Source organism: Sphaerodactylus townsendi, linkage group LG05, assembly GCF_021028975.2.
Source record: "Sphaerodactylus townsendi isolate TG3544 linkage group LG05, MPM_Stown_v2.3, whole genome shotgun sequence".
NCBI classification, from domain to species: domain Eukaryota; kingdom Metazoa; phylum Chordata; class Lepidosauria; order Squamata; family Sphaerodactylidae; genus Sphaerodactylus; species Sphaerodactylus townsendi.
The window spans coordinates 17807686-17831958 of NC_059429.1; positions in this window are offsets into that span (position 1 = coordinate 17807686).

Sequence of the window (24273 nt, forward strand, 5' to 3'; positions counted from 1 at the left end):
GTTACGCTAGTCAAAATCCATTGATGTCAATGGTCTAATGCTGGAGAAACTCTGGATAGGATTGTACTGGGAATCTCTTACACCCAGCTCTAAGGGAAGGAAGAGAAAAATTAATCCAATCCAGTATACTTTACTTCCAAGGGAGTGTATTTAATCCCTAGCAGGCCAGGATTTTCTTATATTTAAGAACTGTAGGAAAGCAAGGGTGGATTAGTATTATATGAGTTTCAACTGTCTTTGGACTATGGTATATATTTATTTTATTTAATATTATGAACTGAATGTTGAACCATTGCCAGTTTGAGAGGTGTTGTGTTTTCAGCTGTGCACTGATCATTAATAAAAATAATTTAAGTTCATCTTGGAGTGTTGTGTTGTTAGTCTGGAATTGTTTTCATTGGGGGCATGTAGGCTGGGATGGAAATTGAGTTTGCCTGGATTAAATTCTTGTTTGGCTCATCAGCCATGAGATGTTCCCCTGTGCAGCTGCCTTTGATGTGAATAGGTTTTATATAAGTCTGTTGGTAGAGAATGTGCCCTCAATGGCCCTTTCTGCACAAATCACCTAAAACGTTTCCAAACGTTTCTAAAATGTTTTCAATCCCACCCTCCCTTTACAATTACGTATGTCCGCACTCACCCGTCTGAGACAATTCAGGGCCACCATTACATGAGTTTTCCTTTTAAAAGAATTGAGTTCTGTGTTGAATCGATGGCCCTTTCCGCACGGGCCATTTACGGTGCCCTGGGGATGGCAAAAACGCAGTCCCCAGGGAGCTGTTCGCACAGATGGCACCGCTAAAACGCAGCAGCGCCGACCTGGCTCCCCTCCTCCACCCCCAGGGCGGCGTCAGGCCGCCTCCAAAAACCTCCCTCCTGGAGGGAGGTTTTTGGAAAACAGCGTGTTCCCGCCGGCGCGGTGCGAACGGCACCGTCGGGAACACGCTGTTTTCCCCGTCCCTCTCCCACTCACCTCGTCGCCTTGGTCGCTCTACTGGACTGCTGAGACCCTCCCTCGCTGTCCTCCAACCCCTGGAGGTCGGAGGGCAGCATGGGCGGGTCTTAGGAGTCCAGCAGGGTGACGAAGGTGATGAGGTGAGTGGGAGAGGGACGGGCCTCTCCCACGCTGGCCTCTGCGGGGGCCGCTTGCACGCTCCCATGCGAACGGCCCCCACCCCTCCACTGGCAGAATTCCTGCCGGTGGAGAAGCGCCCTTTTTGCAGTGCGGAAAGGGCTGATGCTTCAATGTTTCACAGTGTGGGAATTCTCTTCCTGGAATACTCAATACTTCAAAGATTGCCCCCCCACCCCAAACCCAAACAGAAATGCTGCAAATAAACAGGTGAGAAGGAATGGAGTGAACTCAGAAAATGGCACGGGGGGTGGGGGTGGGGTGGAATTCAGGGAAGCAGAGAACAGTGGGTAACATCGTTTATAGGTTATACAGCAACCGAAGACGTTTTTGAAATGTTTCAACCGGAGAATTGTTTTAAAGGGGGATTCATTTAAAATGTTTTGAGGCTGCAAATCAACCATTTTAGAGGTAAAAACAATGTAGAACTCCATGGAGGAAACTTTTTGTTTCTTGCCTTGAAATGCTGTAAAAAGGTTTGTGTGGAAAGGTGTCTGAGCATTAAAAGCAAACAGTGGCCAGCAGGTGGTGCAGTTTGTAAAGAAACATGTAGCAAATTAAGGCGGTTGGTTTTGAATGCATCGAAGAAGAACTGATGTAGTTTGATTTCCCAAATTCTCGGAGAAGTCCAATAAGATGCCCTTATAAAGTGATCAAGACAAAAAGCCCTGTCCACCAGAGGCGTAGCTCCAAGGGGGCTGGGGGGTGCGCGACGCACAGGGTGTATGCCCCTGTGGGGGTGTGGCGAGGGCGTTCTGGGGGCGTTCCAGGGGCAGGATGGGGGGCAGAGGACGCACCAGTGCAGCGAGCGCTTTCCCCCCTTGCTACGCCTCTGCTGCCCACAGGTTACAGTGAATGCACATACAATCTGTCTATAACAGGGGTCAGCAACCTTTACCACCCAAAGAGCCATTTGGACCTGTTTTCCACAGCCCCAAAGATCTACTGAGCTGGAGAGGAGCTGCCTCCGGTTCGGCCCCTTCACTCACCTTTCCTTCCAACGCTGGGAGGCGCCAGGCAGGGAAACCCCCTCTGCCCTACGGAGCAGGCAGCAGCCTACTCTGTGGGGCAGAGGAGGGATGGCAGCCACGGTCTGCCTGGTGCCACTGCCTCTCACGCTGCGGGAGGCAGTGGCGCTGGGCAGGGAAACCCCCTCTGTCCGACGGAGCAGGCAGCCGTCTGCTCCGTGGGGCAAAGGGGGGATGGCAGCTGCAGGGATGGCAGAGGGGGGATGGCGGCTGCTCTGGAGGGACACGCCCACGCTACCCTCCAACCTCCAGGGGTCGTAGGGCAGCATGGGCGTGTCCCTCCAGCCCTTCAGAGCAGCGCTGGAAGGAGAGATGAGTGGAGGGGACGCGAAAAGCGGCGCCCTCACACACGGAGCCACCTTCAGTTTGGCCCCTCCACTCACCTTTCCTTCCAGTGCTGCTCTGAAGGGCTGGAGGAACATGCCCACGCTAACCTCTGACCTCCAGGCTATGCAGAGCCGCAGTATAAGGCTGAAAGAGCCGCATGCGGCTCCAGAGCCATGGGTTGCAGACCCCTGGTCTATAATGTACACTTTAATGCTATTTGTATGTCGGATTGCCAGCACTGTACTGGAAAATTCCTGGATATTTGGGGCTAGTGCCTGTGAAGGGGGACTTTGGCAATGGATTTTACCTAGGCCCCTCCCACACACACAGAATAATGCACACTCAATCCACTTTCACAATTGTTTGTAAGTTGATTTTGCTATTCTGCACAATATAATCCAGCTTCAAAGTGTATTGAAAGTGCATTATTCTGCGGAAGAGGCCCTAGAGTCTACAGTATACCATAGAGTCTGCCTTCTGACGCTGCTATTTTCTCCAAGGGAACTAATTTCTATAGTTTGAAGATCAGCTGTAATTCTGGGAGAACTACAGGTTGGCATCCCTATTGCATGTGCTTTGAGTAAGTCTCATGCGATGGTCATGTGAACACATGACACTTCCTTGTACTGAATTGGACCCTTGGTCCATCTGTCATTCTTGTCTAATCAGACTGGCAATGGCTCTCGAGGGTCTCAGCAGAAAGACCCTCTCTCACATCCCACCAGCACAGGTATGGCTGAAGAAATGATGCAAACCCCACACTTACCCAGGTACTGTTCATTTGTTTAATCTGTAAAGTGATCTCACAGCTTTTTCTAACAAACGCACATACATCCCTTCCTGTGGGATCTCACACAGGAGAGCAGAGGCGTAGCTCAGGGGACAGGGGGATGCGACGCACAGGGCGCACGCCCCTGTGGGGGTGTGGCGAGGGCATTCCGGGGGCATTCCGAGGGCGTTCCAGAGCAGGATGGGGCGGGGCAGGGATGGAGCGGGGCGGGGCAGAGGACACTCCGGTGCACTGGGCACTTTCCCTCTTTGCTACGCCTCTGCAAGAGAGCCAACATGGTGTAATGGTTAAGTGAATTCTAATCTGGAGAACCAGGTTTGGTTCCCCACTCTTCCACATGAGGGGCTGACTCTTATCTGGGGAAATGGATTTGTTTTCCTGCTCCTACACGTGATGCCTGTTGGGTGAACTTGGGCCAGTCACAGTCCTCTCAGAACTCTCTCAGCCCCACCTACCTCACAAGATGTCTGTTGTGGGGAGAGGCAGGGAAAGGAGGTTGTAAGCCCCTTTGAGCCTCCTTACAGGAGAGAAAGGGGGGTATAAATCCAAACTCCTCCTGCTCCTCCACTTCTTCTGGTGGGATGTACATGCGTTCACAGTAACATATGCATTCAGAGTAACATGTGAACAGGTGAAGGGGATTATTGGATAGGTGCCAGAATATAGGTACTCAAAATACAATTGGGTCTTCCAAACATGCAAAGCTGGGCATCCAGTGAGTGGGTCCAAAGCCCTTTGGAAATCATTTTGGGATTTCCCCCCCCCCCCAATTTTTAAAAAAATGTTGAGTGACAAAAGATGGCCCCAGCTGATGGAATGGAACCATCAACCATAACTGCACTGCAGGGGCATAGCTAGGGAAAATGGATCCTGGGACAGACTCAGAGTTTTCTGCCCCCCATGGACCCCCCCCCCATGCCCCACTTACCTTAGCTGGCGACGAGGCCTGGCGGGGCAGGGTGAGGGGAAAAGAGGAGGGGTGTGAAGGGGTGATTTTCCGCCCCCCCCACCTGATTCCAACGGCGGCCGTCCTTGGCCCCTATCCCCACCCCGCCCCATGGAAGCTATGCCACTGCTGCACTGACAACCTGTGGAAAGTTCTAGATAGAAAATGCTTATTGCAACGTGATTATCAACTAAAGAGTTGCCAGTGATGTGCTGACCCTTCCTCTCCATCAGCACAGGCCAGAGCCCTCACAGGGCGAGCAGATGTAGCGGGTTAATCCCACCGGTTCCCTGAGGCACTGTGTAGATTAGCCCCACATGCCCTGTGCAGAATCCCAACCGAAGCTGTTCTCAGGACTAAAGCCCCTCATGAGCTTAACCGCTACCTTGTTTTTTGGGTGAGGTGGCTCCCTTCCTGTTCATCTCCCATCGTATCTAAATTGTCTTATTGTCCCGAGCAGCTGCCGTGTATTCGTGTTGGGCACACTAAATGCTCTACCTACAGGAGAACTGAATGGATACTACAGGGGAATTCCATTCAGCAAGTGCCAATGTAGCCATTCTGCTGATAAGATTGAGACGGTCGACGATGTGCTCAGAGAATGATAGATTACCCCTATTTTGAGAAACTATCATCTTGCTTCTGGATCAATGGCTCCTGGATCCTTTCTGTTAGTTCCTGAATCTCGTTCTCGAATCCTTTTGCTCCTGGCAGTCTCCTTTCTGTTAGCTGATATCTATTAGGAAAACTACAAAATTAGTAACTAAGTTTTTGTCTGCTGTAATATCTTTAAAGCACTCTCGTGATCAGAATTGAGAAATAAAGCTAGTGTTTTTATTATTATGTTTATATTTTATACATTTCCTAGTATGGTTCAACAACACAGGGTAACTAATTTTAATTTTATTGTACGGTTCAAGATCACAGGACGAAGGAACTCTGGTAATAAAAGTGAAGGGTGTGTGTGTTATTCTTATTTCCAAATCTCTGCTTATCATATGTAGAAAATAACATCATAGAGAAGAGTCAGTCCAATTCCTTTTGTGAGAAAACTGAGCTGTGTTTCCAATCCATTTGCAACAAGTTCTGTTTCAGGTACATGTGTGTGTGTATTTATGTTAACAATGCCTCATATTTCCAAACAAAACAGAACTAATACCGGTAAGTCATTTTATAGACCTATAATGCAAAATGTTATGTAATTTGCTGCATGCTCATCTGAACAGGGAAACTGATTTTCTGAAGAAAAAAACAAACAGGGGAGGGCTAGTAGATGTAAAATCCTCATTGCTAACTATGTATATTAAATAATGGACTAGATCCCTAAGATCTTGCTGCAGTCTCAATAATCAATGGATTTGACAGCTGGATAGACCTTCCATAGGCTGCCAGATTAAAAGGGGGGTGGGGGTGGGACTCCACAGGAGTTCTAATTCTATTGCTGTTTGTTTTTTTAGTTGTGGCTCATCCAAATGGTCTTGTGGCTACTTACAACCTTAAAACGGTACAAGTGAGTTAAGACAACATAAAAGCAGCTAACACATCTAAAATATTAGCATTAACATATTAAATTATTAAAATATGCAGCATGCTCCATCCCGCTAATAAAACACCCCAAACTTGTGCAGCAGTGGCGTAGGAGGTTAAGAGCTCGTGTATCTAATCTGGAGGAACCGGGTTTGATTCCCAGCTCTGCCGCCTGAGCTGTGCAGGCTTATCTGGGGAATTCAGATTAGCCTGTACACTTCCACACACGCCAGCTGGATGACCTTGGGCTAGTCACAGCTTCTCGGAGCTCTCTCAGCCCCACCTCCCTCACAGGGTGTTTGTTGTGAGGGGGGGGAAGGGCAAGGAGATTGTTAGCCCCCTTGAGTCTCCTGCAGGAGAGAAAGGGGGGATATAAATCCAAACTCTTCCAAAGACCAACCTAACCTATTCGACCTTGTAAATCCTGCAGAAACTAAACAGTCCAGCAGGACACACAGGTGTTATCTAGAATGCATCTCACAGGGGCTACAAATGCCTTCTCCTGGTGACAACTGAGCCAACCTGTGGCCAGCCACCTGCAAGACCCTCCTGCCGCTTCGGAAGAGGAGGAAATAAACAACAAACTTGATTCTGCACTTCTGAGATAAGGCTCCTTCTGGAGACTGACAACCCTAGACTCGGACCACAGCACAGGGAAAGAGGGGTTTTAGACCTCTGCCACATTCCCAACCTGAAATAACCCAAGGGGGACTATTTCTTCCACTGGGAGCGTCATGTGTATGTAAGCAGTTCTCCCCAGTACTACTGTTTGAATCTACATCAAATTCTTGCATTCTTAGGAAGCACAAAATCAATCATCTCCACCTGCTCTGGAGAAGTCCTTCGAGGCCCAAATTACTTTTGCCTATTGCATGGGACTGCAGAGACAGTGTGGTGTAGTGGTTATGAGATGGTGGACTGTAATCTGGAGAACTGGGTTTGATAAATCCAAACTCTTCTTCTTCAGTCACCTGTGACCAGGTTGGGATGATTGAAGAGTTATCTTTCTCATTGCCCTGGTTCATTCATTCTGTCCAGGCTGAAGCTGAAATAGTTAGCAGAAGAACCTTACATGTTCCTCCCCTCAACTATGTACAGCTTCCATTCTGAACCAGAGCCTCCTCTGAAGCATTGAGTTATGCATAGGTCTGATTCATGTCACACTTGTCTTCATGGAAAGAAATGATGAAGAACCAGAGCTTGGCATGATTGTGTCGAAGTCCTTGGCCATACTGGAGGCTATCTAAACAATATGAGGAGGGGAAGGAATTCGTAAGCCGCTTTGAGATTCTTTACAATTGAGAAAAATGGGGCATAAATCCTCCTCCTCCTCCTCCTCCTCCTCCTCCTCCTCCTCCTCCTCTTCTTCTTCTTCTTCTTCTTCTTCTTCTTCTTCTTCTTCTTCTTCTTCTTCTTCTTCTTCTTCTTCTTCTTCTTCTTCTTCTTCTTCTTCTTCTTCTTCTTCTTCTCAGCATTGTCTAGGGAAGAATTGCTTTTCTGCCAGACACATTTCAACTAACAATTCTCTGCTTGATGCAGTGACCTCAGCAAAGCTGTGAAGGTGACATTAACTAGGAGGCAAGTTTGTCCTTTCACACAGTCACCTGCAAACTGAAGAATGGGGAGGGGGTCTGTTGGGCCTTCTCACATAGCCCACTGTCAGGCGAGACGCTGTGTCTGGCCCTGCGCGGTTATGTTAGAAAGACTGAGTTAGGAAAGAAAGAATCAGACTTTAAAAAGAAAGATTGGTTTTTACTGTGCAGAAATAGATTTCTGACAAGGTGAGCTCTCTATAAGAGTCGCACACAACCATCCAAAGAGTTCCTCTTTTATAGGTACAAAGAAAACGTATGTCATAATTCATAATCATACCAGCATACATAACCCAATATAATCATATTTCTCCCACATATGATTTCTTCTTTAGCGTTAAAATCAAATTGGCTTGTCTGACTATTTCTTGTTACAGAAAAACTGCATGTCCTCTGCTTTTGCCCATATGAAAGGGGCTGCAATAAACTGAATTCTGTCTTTCTGGTTTTCAATCAAGATAGCTAGTTCCCAACATTCCTTAATATTTGTTCTCAGAGTGAGTGAGAGAGAGAGAGAGAGAGAGAGAGAGAGAGAGAGAGAGAGATCTCCAGGGTAAAAAGATTTCACATACATTCCTAAGGGTGGGTTTTCCCATAAAGAAATACATCTTTAAGGTGTAAGGACAACTTATTCACATACAACTTATTCACTTTAAAAGGTTAAAAATTATTTTAATAAATATACTATGTGATTCTAGTAGAATAGTGTTAGATAAATATCTCATTATTATTTCAGTGTTCATTAAAATATAGAAAAACACATTTCCAATTATCTGATTAGATTCCTTTCTATTCTAACCTCTGATCTCTTCATTGCTATGTTTATTTCACGTAGGCCATCTTATATAGCTAGTTATGCCAAACAGGTCTATAAGATGTGCTCTTTTGTGACGTCTTAGCCCTTAGTGACAAGATCTTTCTTAGTGATATAATCTTTTCTTACTTGCATAACTGCTATGTAACTGCTGATAAGCTGGCCTTGGTTCTATAAATCCCTTATTCTTTAATATCAAATACAATTTTAGACCTTGGTTTTCCAATCTCATGGGGATTTTTTTTTTGGTAACCATAGCAGAAACAAGCAATTCTTCTGTATTGTCGAAGGCTTTCATGGCCAGATTCAACTGGTTGTGGTGGGTTTTCCGGGCTGTGTGGCCGTGGTCTGGTGGATCTTGTTCCTAACGTTTCGCCTGCATGTGTGGCTGGCATCTTCAGAGGTGTATCACAGAGGGAAGCCTGTTACACATTGAAGGAATGAGTCAAGGTGAGAGAAAGAGAACAACTGCAGGTAACAATCAGGTAACTATTAGGCTTTTATGTAGCCACCTTCACAAATGTTTTCACTGAGCACCTTCCATATTCCAGTTTCCCCAGTCCAGATAGCTTAATGTACATATTGTGCTAATGCTGTTCACATTATACAAATCAAGCTCATTTGTTGGTGTGTCGTCTAACTGTTGCTTTGTGTCTACTCCTTGCGACGACTAATGAGAGTTGTGGAAATCGTGGTGGGGTATGGTTCTATCGAACCATATGGTGAGGCCAGGATTTGGTTCCATTGGCTTTTCAGACAACACTAAAGCTTGTTGGGAGAGAGGTAGCATGTATATCAATGAAAGCTGTGACTTCTCTCATTAACTGGAACAAAGGAACATGGGATCAGGTCTTGTTTCTTACTAAACAATGGGGGAGAAGTCTGCCTTTACATTTTCCTTGTGACCCTCCCTTCTTTTTAAGTCAGTAAAGTATTTTATACAAAAACAACTCATCATCCCTGCATATCTTTATTTTGACACTGCGTATCTCTGCTACTTAAGAGTCTCCTTGAATATAGTGAAAATTACCTACACCTAGCAAACCCTACTTCCAGAGTAGGTTCCAAATCTAGGCAAACCCATGTAACTGGGTCTTCTGACACCCTTTCTCAAGGGAACAGGATAAAAGGCCCTGGGTGAAAGTTACCGGTGTAGTGATCCCACCTGTGATCTCCTACACTGCCTGAGTCCCCAGGGCAATTGCTAATTAATCCGTCCTCCCAAGGGTTAATTCCCACCATACTTGGTTGGGGCAGGAGGACTTTCAGTCAGATGCATGTTGGGAATTCTGTATTCAGAACTTAATTCCCAGTTATGTACATACTGGTCGATTCCCCACGGTCTATTTATCGCGTCATACTCACGTGAAAAATCACGGTTTAAGCAAGAACTCCCCACTGCTTAAGTGCCCATCACGGATTCATCCTGGTTCTGGCATGCGCTCCCCCCCCTTATCCCGTGTTTTTTCAGAACCTGCATTGAAGTGCACCTTTTTTCCCAATCACGCTGCAAAGCTGGAATGGTGAAGAGAAATAGAGGACAGATGTGGCTTATTCTTCCCACCCTTCGAACCTTCCAGCCAATCAGAACGCAGTGGGCTGTGCGCAGAGCACGTGCAGCCTTTTTTGTGCCGCGCTGGGCAAGGCTACAAAGGAACGTAAATAGGAAGCTACGGTATAATGATTTTGATAAATTGTTTATGCGTGGCTCCGTTCGAACATAAAAAGGAGAAGAAGAATAACATGAATTTTCAATCAGGGACGGAGTAGTGTTCCCGCTCCAACACAATAGCCAATCAGAAGGTTGGGAAATTCTGCCTGCGCATCTACGTAATGACGTAGCTACGTGAAAAAAAATGTTTAAAAAAGTTTCCGCCCCAACACAACACAACACAACACAACAACCAATTAGGATGAGGAAGAACAGACCCGCCGAGCAGATTGCATGTTTGCGGGGAGTGTTACATTGCTTGAATCCGCGATAGATATCGAGGTCTTCACTAGACACATGCTGCAGTGGGGAGGGAGAAACCGCGATGAAAAGGTGCTGTTTCTTTTGATAGCTGGTTGTATCCGGCTTTAATTTCTCAGTGGATATTTGGCCACTGATTCAGATTGGGACTATGGCACCAATGTGGAGAGGGGACTTACGCTTTCCCCATTCACCGTTTCCTCATCTTGACATAACCTCAGGCAATTGCTCTTACCACGTTGAAAAAACTTGCAAAGGATACATGTGCATTTCTCTAGTGGGCAAATAACATCATCGCAGGGCAGTTTCACATTGGGAAAAATGGTACAGGGGAAAGGCTGGTCACCCAGATGCACTATCCCTCTGTTCCCAAGGGGGCTTTCTGTTGGTGTGAGGAGGCAAAACACACAAAAAAGCCTCCTCATCACCAGAAAGCCCCCATTGGGCTTGGTGGACTTATGCCACCAAAAAGATGTGACAACAGCTGGGTAGAAGCCAACTAATATCAGCTCTTCCCTTGGCCCATGCCCCTAGAACGTCCCTTCTATGGTAGTGGTGATGGACGCTCAACGCCCAGCCACCATGGAGGGCTTCAGTAACTGGCCACTGGTGAATCTGCCCCTCCACTGACACACCCCTGCATGGCTCCCAGCAGCTGATTCAGTCCCTACTTTGGATTTGGTGATTAAGCCCTATCTCCCAGCATGCTGTTCTGATCCTAATTGGATCCATACTTATCTGAGAAGCTCAGAACTCCCAGAATACATCTTGAAAGTCATTGTGGAGTTTGTGACGTGTGGATGTATGCTAACAAAATATCTCTTTATAGAGAAATACATTTTCAGTGCGGGGCGGGGGGGAGCTCAGAAAAGAGCTGGGGAAGACCAATATGAAATAGATACACAAGTGTACCTGTTGAAATACACTTTCATTCACAAAAGCTTATACCCTGGAAAATCAATGAATCTTCAAGATGCTATTGGACTTAGGGTTTGTTTTACTACCACAGACTAACACAGCAACCCGGCTGAAGCACATCAATGTTCTTTTTTTTTTAAAAAAAAAATATTATTATTATTTATTAGATTTATAGGCTGCCACACCCCCAAAGGGCGCGAGGCGGCTCACAATACAGCTGTTCCAATAACAGCACATAAAATACATAACTAAAACTAACCACATTAAAACAAATTTCCACAGCAGCAATTTCTTAAAATTTAAATAACAAAGTTAAGAGCAAGCAAATTAAAGACAGGTGCCCAATCAAAAAGGCTGGGAGGGGAGAGGCAGGACCCAAGATGGAATCAAGACCCTGCCAAGATGGAAAACTGGCAGCCACAGTGGGGGGCGGTAGATCTGCCTGCCTGTATGCACATATAAGAAAAAGTTAAATAACTTTATTTGAAAAGCATTGGACTTTTGTAGATTCTTCAGACACTGGAGCAGAATTGTCCACAAGTATGGGATATCAATGGGGGATTCTGCATGGGCCAAAAACAGCGATGTGAAAACGGTGTAAAATGGTTTAAAATGTTATGAAAGGGTTTACACTGTTTTCACACTGCTGTTTTTTGCCCATGCGGAGTCTACCAATGAAAGGAACACTACCATCTCTTATTTTCAACATGATCCAAATGCAGATTCTTATATCCACACAGTGGGTCCAAGAACACAGAAGGGTGATCTTTCTACAAACCTGGAGGGATAACCAGGTTTGCAGAAAACCCCCAAACCTTAAAAGAGGAGAGGTTTGCAAGAAAGAAAGAAAGAAAGAAAGAAAGAAAGAAAGAAAGAAAGAAAGAAAGAAAGAAAGAAAGAAAGAAAGAAAGAAAGAAAGAAAGAAAGAAAGAAAGAAAGAAAGAAAGAAAGAAAGAAAGAAAGAAAGAAAGAAAGAAAGAGCTGTATTCTATCCCAGGGAAATCCTGTTACCCCAAATACAGCTCAATGTTGCATACTTTTCCCTGTTCCCTTCTGAAAAACTGTCATCTTGAATCATGTACTGTGTTTCCCCGAAAATAAGACAGTGTCTTATATTAATTTTTGCTCCCAAAGATGTGCTATGTCTTATTTTCAGGGGATGTCTTATTTTTCTGTGTTCTGTTCGTCAGGCAAACTTCCAAACAAAAACTTTGCTACGTCTTACTTTTGGGGGATGCCTTATATTTCGCACTTCAGCAAAACCTCTACTATGTCTTATTTTCTGGGGATGTCTTATATTCGGGGAAACAGGGTATTTGGAAGTTGAGGAATCCTGAGAAGTCTATTGGTCACCATAGCTGGTGAGGGTCCATGGAACCATGGAGAAATGGAATGGGAAAAGTGATAGCTAGTTGTACCCTCATCTGATACTTGTGCCACCTCTAAACTAGGATCTTGCAAACTTATTTACATGACCTCACATGTAGCTGCTTGATACTGAGTCAGACCATTTCTCTACTGAAGTTAGTATCGCCTACTCGGACTAGCAGCCGCTTCCCAGAGTCCCATATTGTAAGGAATTCCAAAGAGCAGAAATAAAAGGCTTTTGGATGTAAGACCGTTTATTCAGACATCTTAGAAAGCACACACACACGACATGACAGGAATGAGACCTCCCGCCCAAACTACAGGTTATAACATACTCAATCCCTTCCCCCTCCCTGGGCCATCCAGGCCCATCTCATGGGAATGGAATGCTCATCCTGGACAGCAAGATAAGCCGTCCACCAAGGTTGTTGCCGCCGATTCTGGCCCGCCGCCCGGGTGGAGGCATTCCGTCAAGGCCAGGTGGCTGGGAGAGAAACAGGCAAAACTGCCATCCTTACACTCTGCTTCCCCCAAGAAAACCCCCCCCCCCCCCCCGGCTTGTCAGGAAAGGCTTTGTGAAAAGCAGAAATGAGGGAGGGGGCATCAATATTTTCTGTATATACCCATTGATTATGGCCAGAGGGATAGCCAACCCATGAAACGAGATACTGTAGACGATTGCGGGAGAAGCGGGAGTTCAGAATAGCATCTATTTCATAGTGCTTGTGGCCATCAATTATAACTGGTGGGGGTGGCTCCGGAGGGTCGTGCTAGGCATCTGAAACGGGAGCCTCCTTGAGCAAGCTGGAATGAAAGACAGGATGAATGTTACTTAATGAGTTAGGCAGTTCCAAACGAGCAGTAACATCATTGATCACCTTTGTAATCCGAAAAGGGCCCACAAATTTCTTGCCAAGTTTTGAATATTTGTGCACGTCTCTAAGGTTTTTAGTGGACAAATAGACCCATGCCCCAACACGCAAAGGGAAGTCTGAGCGACGTTTGTCCGCCTGAACCTTTTGTGATTCTTGGGCCTGCTGTAAGGTAGACTGCACTGTTTTCCAACCCTCGGCTAGCGAAGAGATCCATTGTTTGAATTCTGGAGGCTGCAGTACCTCTGCAGGCAGCTGGGGCAATGGTGGAAAAGACCGACCAGAAACAATCTCGAACGGGGTCTTTTGCGTGCTACTATGAATGGCATTGTTATACGCATACTCTGCAAAAGGAAGTAAATCGCACCAATTGTCCTGATGATAGTTAGTATAACAACGTAAATACTGTTCTAACGTTCTGTTCGTCCATTCTGATTGGCCGTCACTTTGAATGTGGTAGGGGGCGGCGACCGCTGGGGTGGTTCCCAACAGCTCCAGGAAAGCCTTCCAAAACTTAGATATGAATTGGGGACCGTGGTCGGATACCACCTTGTCGGGAGAGGAGTGTAGGCGATAGATATGTTGGATAAACAACCGGGCCAGTTTAGGTGCCGACGGGATGGTGGTGCAAGGAATGAAATGCGCCTGTTTAGAAAAAAGATCCACCACCACCCATAAAACAGTGTTCCCGTGGCTTTCCGGCAAATCGGTTATAAAAAATCCATGGAAATGACCTGCCAGGGCCGAGATGCAACTGGGAGGGGTTTTAATAACCCATGCGGCTTTCCCGGTATCGACTTGGCTTCCGCGCAGGCGGAACACCCTTTGATATACGTTTCAATGTCTTTGCGCATGGAGCGCCACCAGAACTGTCGGCGGGCCAGATGCATCGTTTTAAAAAACCCGATGTGCTCCAGCCTGACGGGCATCATGACACTTTTCGGGAACCTGCTTCCGGAGAGGAGGAGGGACGTACCAACACCCTCCCCGTTTCCAAACACCACCCTCTAAATGCAGTTGTGAATCTCCTTCCCTCCGCCGACAGTTCGGCGGAGCCCCGCCTCCCTGAATCCCTGGAGGAAGGGGAGACGATGTTAGGGATGGTCGGTGGGGGAGGAGCCCGTAGTTTGTGATCGGGTGACCGCTAATCCCAGCTGGGAGGGAGAGAGAACGGTGCACGGGATGTCTCGTAGTGATGTTTCCCCCTCGGGGAGGCGAGACAGCGCATCAGCCAGTTTGTTGCTTTTACCGGGAAGAAATGGACTGTGAAAGAGAACCTGGAGAAAAATCGGCCCAACGCAATTGTTTTGCAGACATTTTGAGTGGAGTGGACAGGGCAGCCAGATTTTTGTGATCTGACCAGACCTGGAAAGGGTATTTGGCTCCTTCCAGCCAATGGCGCCAAACACTCAATGCAGCTTTGATAGCTGCGGTCTCCTTATCCCCACAGTCCAATTCTAGTTCAGCCCCAGAAAACTTTTTGGACAAAGTAAGCACACGGTACCAATTTGTTATTTTTTATTTTTTTCTGCAAGAGGGCAGTGCCTAGCGCTTTATCCGAAGCATCCACATGCACGATGAAAGGAAGATCTGGGTCTGGGTGCCTTAAAATTGGTTCCATAGTAAAAGCTGTTTTTAGTTGCTGGAATGCTGACTGGCATTCTTGAGACCAGAGAAGGGGAGCTCCGGGTTTAGAAGCCTGCGAGTCTTTGCCTTTGGCAATGCGTAAGAGATCGGTGAGCGGTAAGGCAATTTCAGCAAATCGGGGAATAAAGTCACAGTAGAAATTGGCAAAGCCTAGGAAGGATTACCAGTTCCTTCCTGTTGGTGAGAACTGAGCCATTCAATCACTGTGGCTATTTTAGCTGGGTCCATTTCCAAACCCTCATGAGAGATTCGATACCCCAGATAGTCTATGGAGGAGCGATGGAAACAGCATTTTGACAACTTGACAAAGAGGGAGTTATCTAGTAGGCGTTGTAAGACTTCTCGTACTAGTTTCTCATGCTCCTCAATGGTTTGTGAGTAAATTAATACATCATCTAAATATACGACCACCCCTTTATATAACAGATCTTGTAGAACTTCGTTGATAAGGGCCATGAAGAAGGCTCCCTGGAGCCCCAGCTAACCCGAATGGCATTATTAAATATTCATATTGTCCAAACTTTGTATTAAAAGCTGTTAAGTGCTCGTATCCTTCAGCAATCCAGACTCTGTAGTAAGCTTCCCTTAGGTCCAGTTTTGTAAAGATTCGTCCCTTGCCCAGGGCATCCAAAAGGTCTTTAATTAAAGGCAAAGGGTATTTGTTGGAGATAGACACTGCATTTAATCCACGATAATCAGTACAAAGTCTCAAAGAACCATCCTTCTTTTTAACAAAAAGAACAGAGGCGGCATGGGTATGTTTTGTGGCTCATCATTATGAATCCGCGAGCCAAGTTTTATCTAAGAAGGCGCGGAGTTCCTTCTCCTCGGTGGGGCTCATGCGATAGATTCTACCTTTAGGTAGCTGAGCTCCGGGTTACAGTAAGATTTTGCAGTCAGTATCCCTATGGGGGTAATTGGTAGCACTCCTGTTCTTGAAACACTCTGGACAAGTCTCGATACGCCTGCGGGATTTCCGCAGGAACAGGGGCGAACAATACATTTAAAGCTTTGGGACCCATGAGTTGGATTCTCAGTGAGAGGTGGGCTTTCCTCCCGTTCATGTGATCTCCACAGGGGATCGAGAATTGGAGGATCCGCTCTTTCCATATGATGGTTGGTTCGTGTAAGAGCAACCAAGGCATGCCTAACACAATAGAGTGTTTAGCAACAGGAGCAAGGATGAAACTTATTTTCTCCCAATGGTGACAACGGAGAAATACTGGCTGGGTTTTAAAATGTGCCGGACCTTCACGCCTAGAGGGCTACCATCCATTTGGGTGAAGGGAATGGGTTTCACCAAGGGGACTTCGGTCCTAAACCAAGTTCGTCGGCCACTTGTGGTCTCATGAGACAGTGGGAACAGCCGAGTCCACAAGTCACGGAAGCCAGAATGCGTGTATGTTTGCCATTTGGTTGGCTAGCGGTTAAAATGGTAATGGGAGCACTGCCTTCACTCACCGCATCTGGAGTAGGGCTAATGTCCTCAGGTGCTGCTGACAGGCAGAATGCTACATCTCCGATCCTCGAAAACTTCCTCGATAGCGGCTTTAGGCTGATCCCTGAGGCGGCAGACCTGATTTACGATGGAGGCTTGGCTGCCCGCAGTGCGTGTAGTCGGGACTTGGGGTTTTGTTTCTTCGGACGGTTGGCAGCCAGGTGGCCAGGTCCCCTGCAGTAAAGGCACAATCCCAAGCGGCGATGAAGCGTTCCGAAGTGGTTTCAGCTGCGGCGGCAGGAGTTGATTTCTGCGAGTACTTGGTGCTGGTGTTGTGGCAGGTTTTGGGCGCGGATGGCCATCTGCGCGGGCGCACGCAAGACGGGCAGCGACTTGTGATCCCAGTTCGATCCATTCGGCTACTGTCCGTGGGATTCGGATGAGGATAACCGTTTAGCGCAGTTTGATGTCCATGCCTTCGAAAAAGTACTCATTTCATGCGTTCTGCCCAGTCTGGAGAGGAGTTTACTGGCCGCTGCAAATTCCCGAGCATATTCAGCGAAAGAACGGTTACCTTGCTGGATGGTTTTACTGTGCGTATAAGCGTTGTTTTCTGCATCAGGGTCTTGGAAACGAAATAGCAGCCTGGAAGGAACCCACTGTGTGAGGTGTCGTCAGCCTGTAATTAGGTAGAGGAGTAACGAACCATTCAGCCGCTATGCCATCCAGTACTGATCCAATGTCTCGAACTTTCTCACGTTCAGAACGATATAGATCATCATACTCTTGCATATGGGCATCGAGTTGTAAGATGAAGTAGGGGAGTTTCGATGCAGTCCCGTCAAAAGCGAGCTGGGATGGGGGGTCTGTAAAATCCTCTCTCAACAGCTCGAGTGCGATGTTGAGGTTGTTGCTGTGGAGTGGCCTGAGTGGCTGCAAGGGGTAAAGTGGCGGGGCTGGAGGAACCGGGAGTGGCGCTCTGGGTTGGGGGGGCGCTGGAACCGGGCCTCGAAGTACCGTGCCTCCGGCGGGGAGGGAAACTGGCGGAGAAGGTGTGGGCGCTGTCTGGAGCCCTTGCCAGTGTAGCCCGCTGCCTTGCCATAAATCCTGTTCCAGATGCGGCCAACTCCCTTTCATGCGTGTTAAGGCGTCCTGAATGCGCATGCAAGGCCGCCCTTTCACGATCAATTTAGCTTCGTTCATCTCATTGTATGGCTGTAGTCAGTTCATTCTGTGTTTGGATGGCCCTGATGCCCTGGCGCTGGCATTGTAAATCCATTTTGATTGATCCAGTACTTTGTCATGAACTGTCAGATTCTGCTGGAACTGTCGACGCAACGCTTCTCTTCGCGATCCAACTCCATTTGGATTTCTGCGGCGTTGCTTCTCCGCGGTCCCGTTGCAGATTTTCGCGTTCCTTTCCCAGAGTTGGCGTTCGCGCTCCCAGGCAAGTTTGGCTTCACGCAGCAGGGCCACTTCATCGTCCCAACTTTCCTTCGAGGGGCATTGGGAACGGGTCATCAGGGTCGAGGATTAAGTTCCCACTTCACCGCGGACTTCTTTCGATTCCTCCAACGCTCCCGCGGAGCTCTTCCATCCGTTCACTTGCTCCCGGCTCTGGAGCCGCAGTTTTAGTATGGAACCCTCTACCCGATCATCGATCCGACTTCAGCGTCATTGTTCCAGCCTCAGCCGTAGTCTTGGGGCCGCCCGGTACTATGCCACTGCTGCTCCTTGGGAATATCATCAAAGTACTTGTCTAGGAATCTTTCCATGGATTCCTGGGTGTCAGCATGGATGGTTGTCAGTCCCAGTTCCTCAGGGACTGGTTGCATTTGGGGTTTGTAATCCACTTTCGTTGTCGGAGGGAAGCGAACCGATTCGACGAAGCGCCCGATCCATGGATAATGCACCAAACGTTTCATGCATCTCCACGCGATCGAACCCACCTTGTTCATCCCAATGAAACAAGGGCAAACTTGTACTGTCTCTAGGTCTGGAGAGAGTCACCAGAGAAATCGGGCCATCTCCATCTCCTAGATCCTCGGAATCTGGAAGGGAAGGCTCGAAGCCCTCTATGGGGGCTATCGTGCCTTCCACATGGTCAAGCGTACTCAATCTCTGCATGTCGAAACACCAGAGATCCACTTCGATGTAACAGTAAAGGTTAAAAAGTGATTCCTGTCATAATGTAAGGAATTCCAAAGAGCAGAAATAAAAGGCTTTTGGATGTAAGACCGTTTATTCAGACATCTTAGAAAGCACACACACACGACATGACAGGAATGAGACCTCCCGCCCAAACTACAGGTTATAACGTACTCAATCCCTTCCCCCTCCCTGGGCCATCCAGGCCCATCTCATGGGAACGGAATGCTCATCCTGGACAGCAAGATAAGCCATCCACCAAGGTTGTTGCTGCCGATTCTGGCCTGCCGCCCGGGTGGAGGCATTCCGTCAAGGCCAGGTGGCTGGGAGAGAAACAGGCAAAACTGCCATCCTTACACATATAGAGGTCTTTCGCATCGCCTCCTACCAGGCATGTTTGCCTGGAGTGGCCAGGGAACCTTCTGGATGCAATGCAGATGTTTAATGTTGAGTCATGGGCCAACCCACCATTCAAGCGGTGGACCGAAGAGCTGCGATCTCCTATGTCCAAAACCAGTCTACCATTACATCTGTGTGGAGAAATGGAACTGTGTGGTCTTTGCCTATTCCTTAAAGCCGGATTTTCACTTTGACGAGAAGCAACTAGATGTTCAAATTCTTGGGTTCCCATAGCAACCAATTTCTGCCCTGCTCTCTCCGCCCCCCCCCCAGGAATGACCTTTTGGAATGTGCTGCTTTCAAACTCCCTCATCTCCAGTGAAAGCATCATTTTGAAACCGGAGCTTCTTGACATATGAATGCTTTTAACAGCGCGGCTTCAATTACCATTTCATATACTGTAGGAGATACTGCAGGAAGCAAGCAAAAACACTCTAAGCAAGGCCAGGAAATAGCTTTTATGAAGAACAGAATAAACTTTGTTAAAAAATTTTGTTTTTGCAATGGGGTCCTGACCTGGGCTAGCTTCTGCTCTCCAAAAAAGACTGAGGCTATTGATCATTTATAGACTATAAACAGACTCCATGAAAGTTCCCATCTCCTTAGCCGCAAGGGGCTTTTAAGGGGAGAGAGAAAATCAGCAAATGGTTTAAGGGTCAGCTTGGCAATCACTCTCCCAGGAACAGTGGAAAAAGCATGAAAGCATTAGACAACAAACTCTTACATGTGTGGACACTTCAAGGTTTTTTTTTTTTATTCCAGGACTCATTTCTGCAATAAGTGCTGAATAATATTGGGCTCGGGTAAATTAGGGTCCAGAGGTGGAAGAAGAAGAAGAAGAAGAAGAAGAAGAAGAAGAAGAAGAAGAAGAAGAAGAAGAAGAAGAAGAAGAAGAAGAAGAAGAAGAAGAAGAAGAAGAAGAAGAAGAAGAAGAAGAAGAAGAAGAGGAGGAGGAGGAGGAGGAGGAGGAGGAGGAGGGGGAGGGGGAGGGGGGAGGAGTAGTAGTTTGGATTTATACTTTATTTTCAGCCTGAAAACTTTGAAGAAGAAGGAGAAGGAGAAGGAGAAGGAGAAGGAGGAGAAGGAAAAGGAGAAGGAGAAGGAGAAGGAGAAGAGGAGGAGGAGGAGGAGGAAGAGAAGGAGTTTGGATTTATACTTTATTTTCAGCCTGAAAACTTTGAAGAAGAAGGAGGAGGAGAAGGAGGAGAAGGAGGAGAAGGAAAAGGGGAAGGAGTAGAAGAAGAGGAGGAGGAGGAAGAGGAGTAGTAGTTTGGATTTATACTTTATTTTCAGCCTGAAAACGTTGAAGAAGAAGGTGAAGGAGAAGGAGAAGAAGAGGAGGAGGAGGAGGAGGAGGAGGAGTTTGGATTTATACTCTGCTTCTCTCAACCATAAGGCTTACAAATTCTTTCCCTTCCTGTCCCTGCAACATACACCTTGTGAGATAGGTGGGCCTGAGGGAGTTCGGAGAGAATGGTGACCAGCTCAAGTCACCCAGGACGCTTCATGTGGAGGGGTGGGGAATCAAACCCAGTTCTCCAGATTAGAGTCCGCCGCTCTTAACCACTACACCATGCTGGCTTTTTGGAAACCCCACATATCTATATTTCTGCTCTGTTATAGTAAAGCATCGGTTCATTTCCATGCCCAAAGGTGGGGCTGTGGCTCAGTGATAGAGCAGTGGCTTTTGCTCTCCTCAGGCTCTGGGGAGGGCAGAGGCCGGGCTGTGGGGGGCCAGGAGGGGGTGAGAGGAGTGGCGCCCTACCCCCCACGGGTCCCTGGAGGCTGGTTCCTGCTCTCCCCAGGGCCTGGGAAGGGCAGAAGCCGGCCGGGAGTGGGGCAGGGCGACATGGGCGGGGCCGAGGGAATCCAAACACAACAAAGCAACAGGACCTCCTGCTGGCTTGTCAACTTTGCGAAGGCATCTGGTCACGTGGGGGCCAATTTTGTGCCCCCATGTGACCAGATTAGTTGCGCCCGGGGATAGGAGTTGCCCCTTGTCCCTGGGCAGATACGCCACCGGTTGAGGCTGAGAAAGTGTGACCCACATCAAGCTTTCATAGTAGAGTGTAGATTTGAACCTGCATTTTCCAGATCATAGTCTAACACTTTAAGTACTACACCACTCTGGCTTTCTCAGTAGGGTACAAAACCATATAGTCCACCCTCCAAAGCTGTCATTTTCTCCAGGTGAACTGACCTCTGACATCTGAAGATCGGTGGTAATTCCCAGAGATTTCCAGTTCTACCTGGAGCCTGGTAATCTAACACCATCTACTTTGCATACAGAAGTTCTCAGGTTCAGTCCTCCATATTTCCATTAAAAAGGATGAGGTAGGAGCTGATATGAAAGGCATGAGTCTCTGGAGAGCTTCTGTTGGTCAGAATAGACAGCCTAGACCTTGATAGTCCAGTGGTCTAACTCAGTCTGTTTACAAGTTACAGTGATTATGTATACAATTTATGTACAGTGTACACTTGATTATTCTGATATCTATGTTGAGTCATTCTCAGGTTATATTTAAGATATGCACAGACCAACGTATAATCAAACTCCACATTCAGAGGTGGGATCCAGCAGGTTCTCACAGGTTCCTGAGAGTAGGTTACTAATTATTTGTGTGTGCCAAGAGGGGGTTACTAATTGGTGATTTTGCCACGTGATTTTTGCCTTAGTTACACCCCTCCTCTCAGCAGTAGCGCGCAGAACTTGAAGCAGTCTAGCAGGAGGTGCACCGGCGTGCGTGGCAGCCTGCACCTGCATGCATTCGTTTCCCGCCCAAGGACCGGCGCAGCGGCTGCGTCCTTGCCACAGCCCCGCCCAGGAATGCCCCGCCCCCGGAATGCCCAGCCACGCCCCCATCGTGCCCCGCCCATCCCCATTGGCGCTACGCCACAGTTTGAATCCCACCACCATGGGAACCTGTTACTAAAATTTTTAGATCCCGCCACTGTCCACTTTTATTCAGCTACTGGCCCCTGGTTTCATTTGTAACATGAACATGCATTGGGTCATCCTTACAAACATAAAAGGAAGAACATGCGTTCACTGGCACATGTGAGCAGGGCTAGTATATAGTGTATCGATAGAGAAACTTTATGGTGGATTAAGATCATCTCTCTCACTGAAGCAGTAAAGATGATTGCTACAGGTGCTGATTCCTTTTTGATGACCAAGTTGTGTGAAAACAGCTGGTAATACGAAAACTCTGTGGAAGGATAACCTTGGTGGGTCACAGGAGGCGAAGATTTAAACCCCCCCTGATCCTTGTGGAAACAATATAAGAAAACAAGTCAGAGCCCAGTAGCTATAATAACTACCACCACATTGCCCTCAGTGCCTGTAATACTGTACCAGACAAAGTGAGACAAATGTTCTTGCTTAACCAGCTGCTTTGTGCAGTTTCAGTTTCTTGTGGGCAAGATGTAGGGAGCATTTAGTGGTCCTCTGGCTAGAAGTAGACTTTAGAACAGCTGAGAAAGATGGAACCCTTCAGTGAAAAGCCTGGCTCAAAAGAAAGGTTTTGCCTGATGCCTAAGGGACAATCAGGTAGATGCCAGGTGAGCCTCCAGTGGATGGGCATTAAAAAAAAGAGATGCCAACATTGAAAAGCCTTGTGTCTGCTTGCTACTTACTTTATCTCTGCAGGTAGGAGCACATAGAACAGCATTTGGGAAGAAAATTCTTACCTGCAGTCTGGGTCGTACAGAACAGTGGTGGCGAACCTATGGCACAGGTGCCAGAGGTGGCACTCAGAGCCTTCTCTGTGGGCACGTGGAAACATAGTCCCCCCCCCACACACACATCTAGGCTGGCCTGGGCCGCTGGGCTCGATTATTAGCATTGAACCTAAGACCTAGTTTTGGGGAAGCAGTGTAGGTAACCCTGTTAAGCGCTGTTAAACCCCACTGATTTTCATGCGAAGAACTAAAGCGCGATCCTTTGCCTGGGAGTAAGCTCGGTTGCTGGCAATGGGGCTTGCTTCTGAGTAAACCCTCCTAGGGTTGTGATTCACCCGTTGGAAGAGCTGCACGGTTGCTTCAAAGCAAAGCCTCCGACTACCACCAAGCTTACTCCCGAGTAACGCACGCCTCGGAGCCAACCGTTTTTTATAAACTAAAACCTCAGTATTCAGGTTAAATTGCTGTGTTGGCACTTTGCGATAAATAAGTGGGTTTTGAGTTGCAACTTGGGCACTCGGTCTCGAAAAGGTTCGCCATCACTGGTACAGAAGGGCCTCCATTCTGGACTGCAATATTGGCCCATTCCACATAACCGAAATAAAACAACCGGAGGAAAGTAAATGAACCATTTGCAGCAAGAGTTAAGCACAGATTTCCCCAGCAGTCCTGATGATGGTTTATTTCCACCTCAAGCTGTCACATTCGGATCCTGTAAACTAGCTGTCTTTTGACCCCATGATGTCATCACCTCGTTTCCCCTTGCCTGTGCAGAACAAGGAAGCCGTTTCATTTTTCCTGCCTGATTCATCAGCTGTCTACTTTTACTTTCATCCACTTGTCAGCTGCTGCCCCTTGACTCTTCCGTGCCACCAGCCATTTACTGAAGTTCTCCTGAGATGCTTCTTCTGCAGGCATTGTGACAATGTATAGTTTTCCTGTTTTTCATTTTGGATGACATGTCTTCGAAGCCACGATGACTCAGAATGAGATTCGGATTTTCATTTCGAGTCCTTGTGGCTTCGAAGACAGGTAATGGGAATTTCTTTTTTTTAAAAAAAGGGATATCTATTCATTGCCGAAATCAGCAGGGCAAGCTGAATGGAATCAAGTGCTTTATTGTCTGAAAAGGTGAGCAGCCGTGATATCTGCAGGGAAAGCACCCAGGGAAACTTCAAAAAATGGCGGGCCACACGGAGGTCTCCAGAAGCATGAAACCACAGGCTGGGGGGGGGGGGGGGGCTCTGTCTCCTCTGACACTTTTTTTGTCCATGCTGTCCAAACAAAAAATGAGGGGACAGATTTTTTAAAGATGTCCCCCCCAGGATGTCTTATTTTGGCTGTGCAGAATCAGTTATTGTTATATATTGGCCCTTTCCCCACTTACCGTTTGCTGCGCGCTACTGTCCCCAAATAGCGCGTGGTCCTGCAGCGCTCCTCACGAGTCCGGGCGGCGACAATGCAGCCGCCCCGACTCTGCGCTCTCACATCCCCTCAGCGCGCGTCATTTCTGATGCTGAAGAAACGGCACCTTCTGACTGCCCCGCACAGAGCATGGACAGTGGGGAACACGACCCCGCGGCGGAAATCGCTCGCACTGAGAGTAGCGCGCAGCAAACCGTAAGTGGGGAAAGGCCCATTGTCTTTTGGTTTAAACATTCCTCAAGATTATCT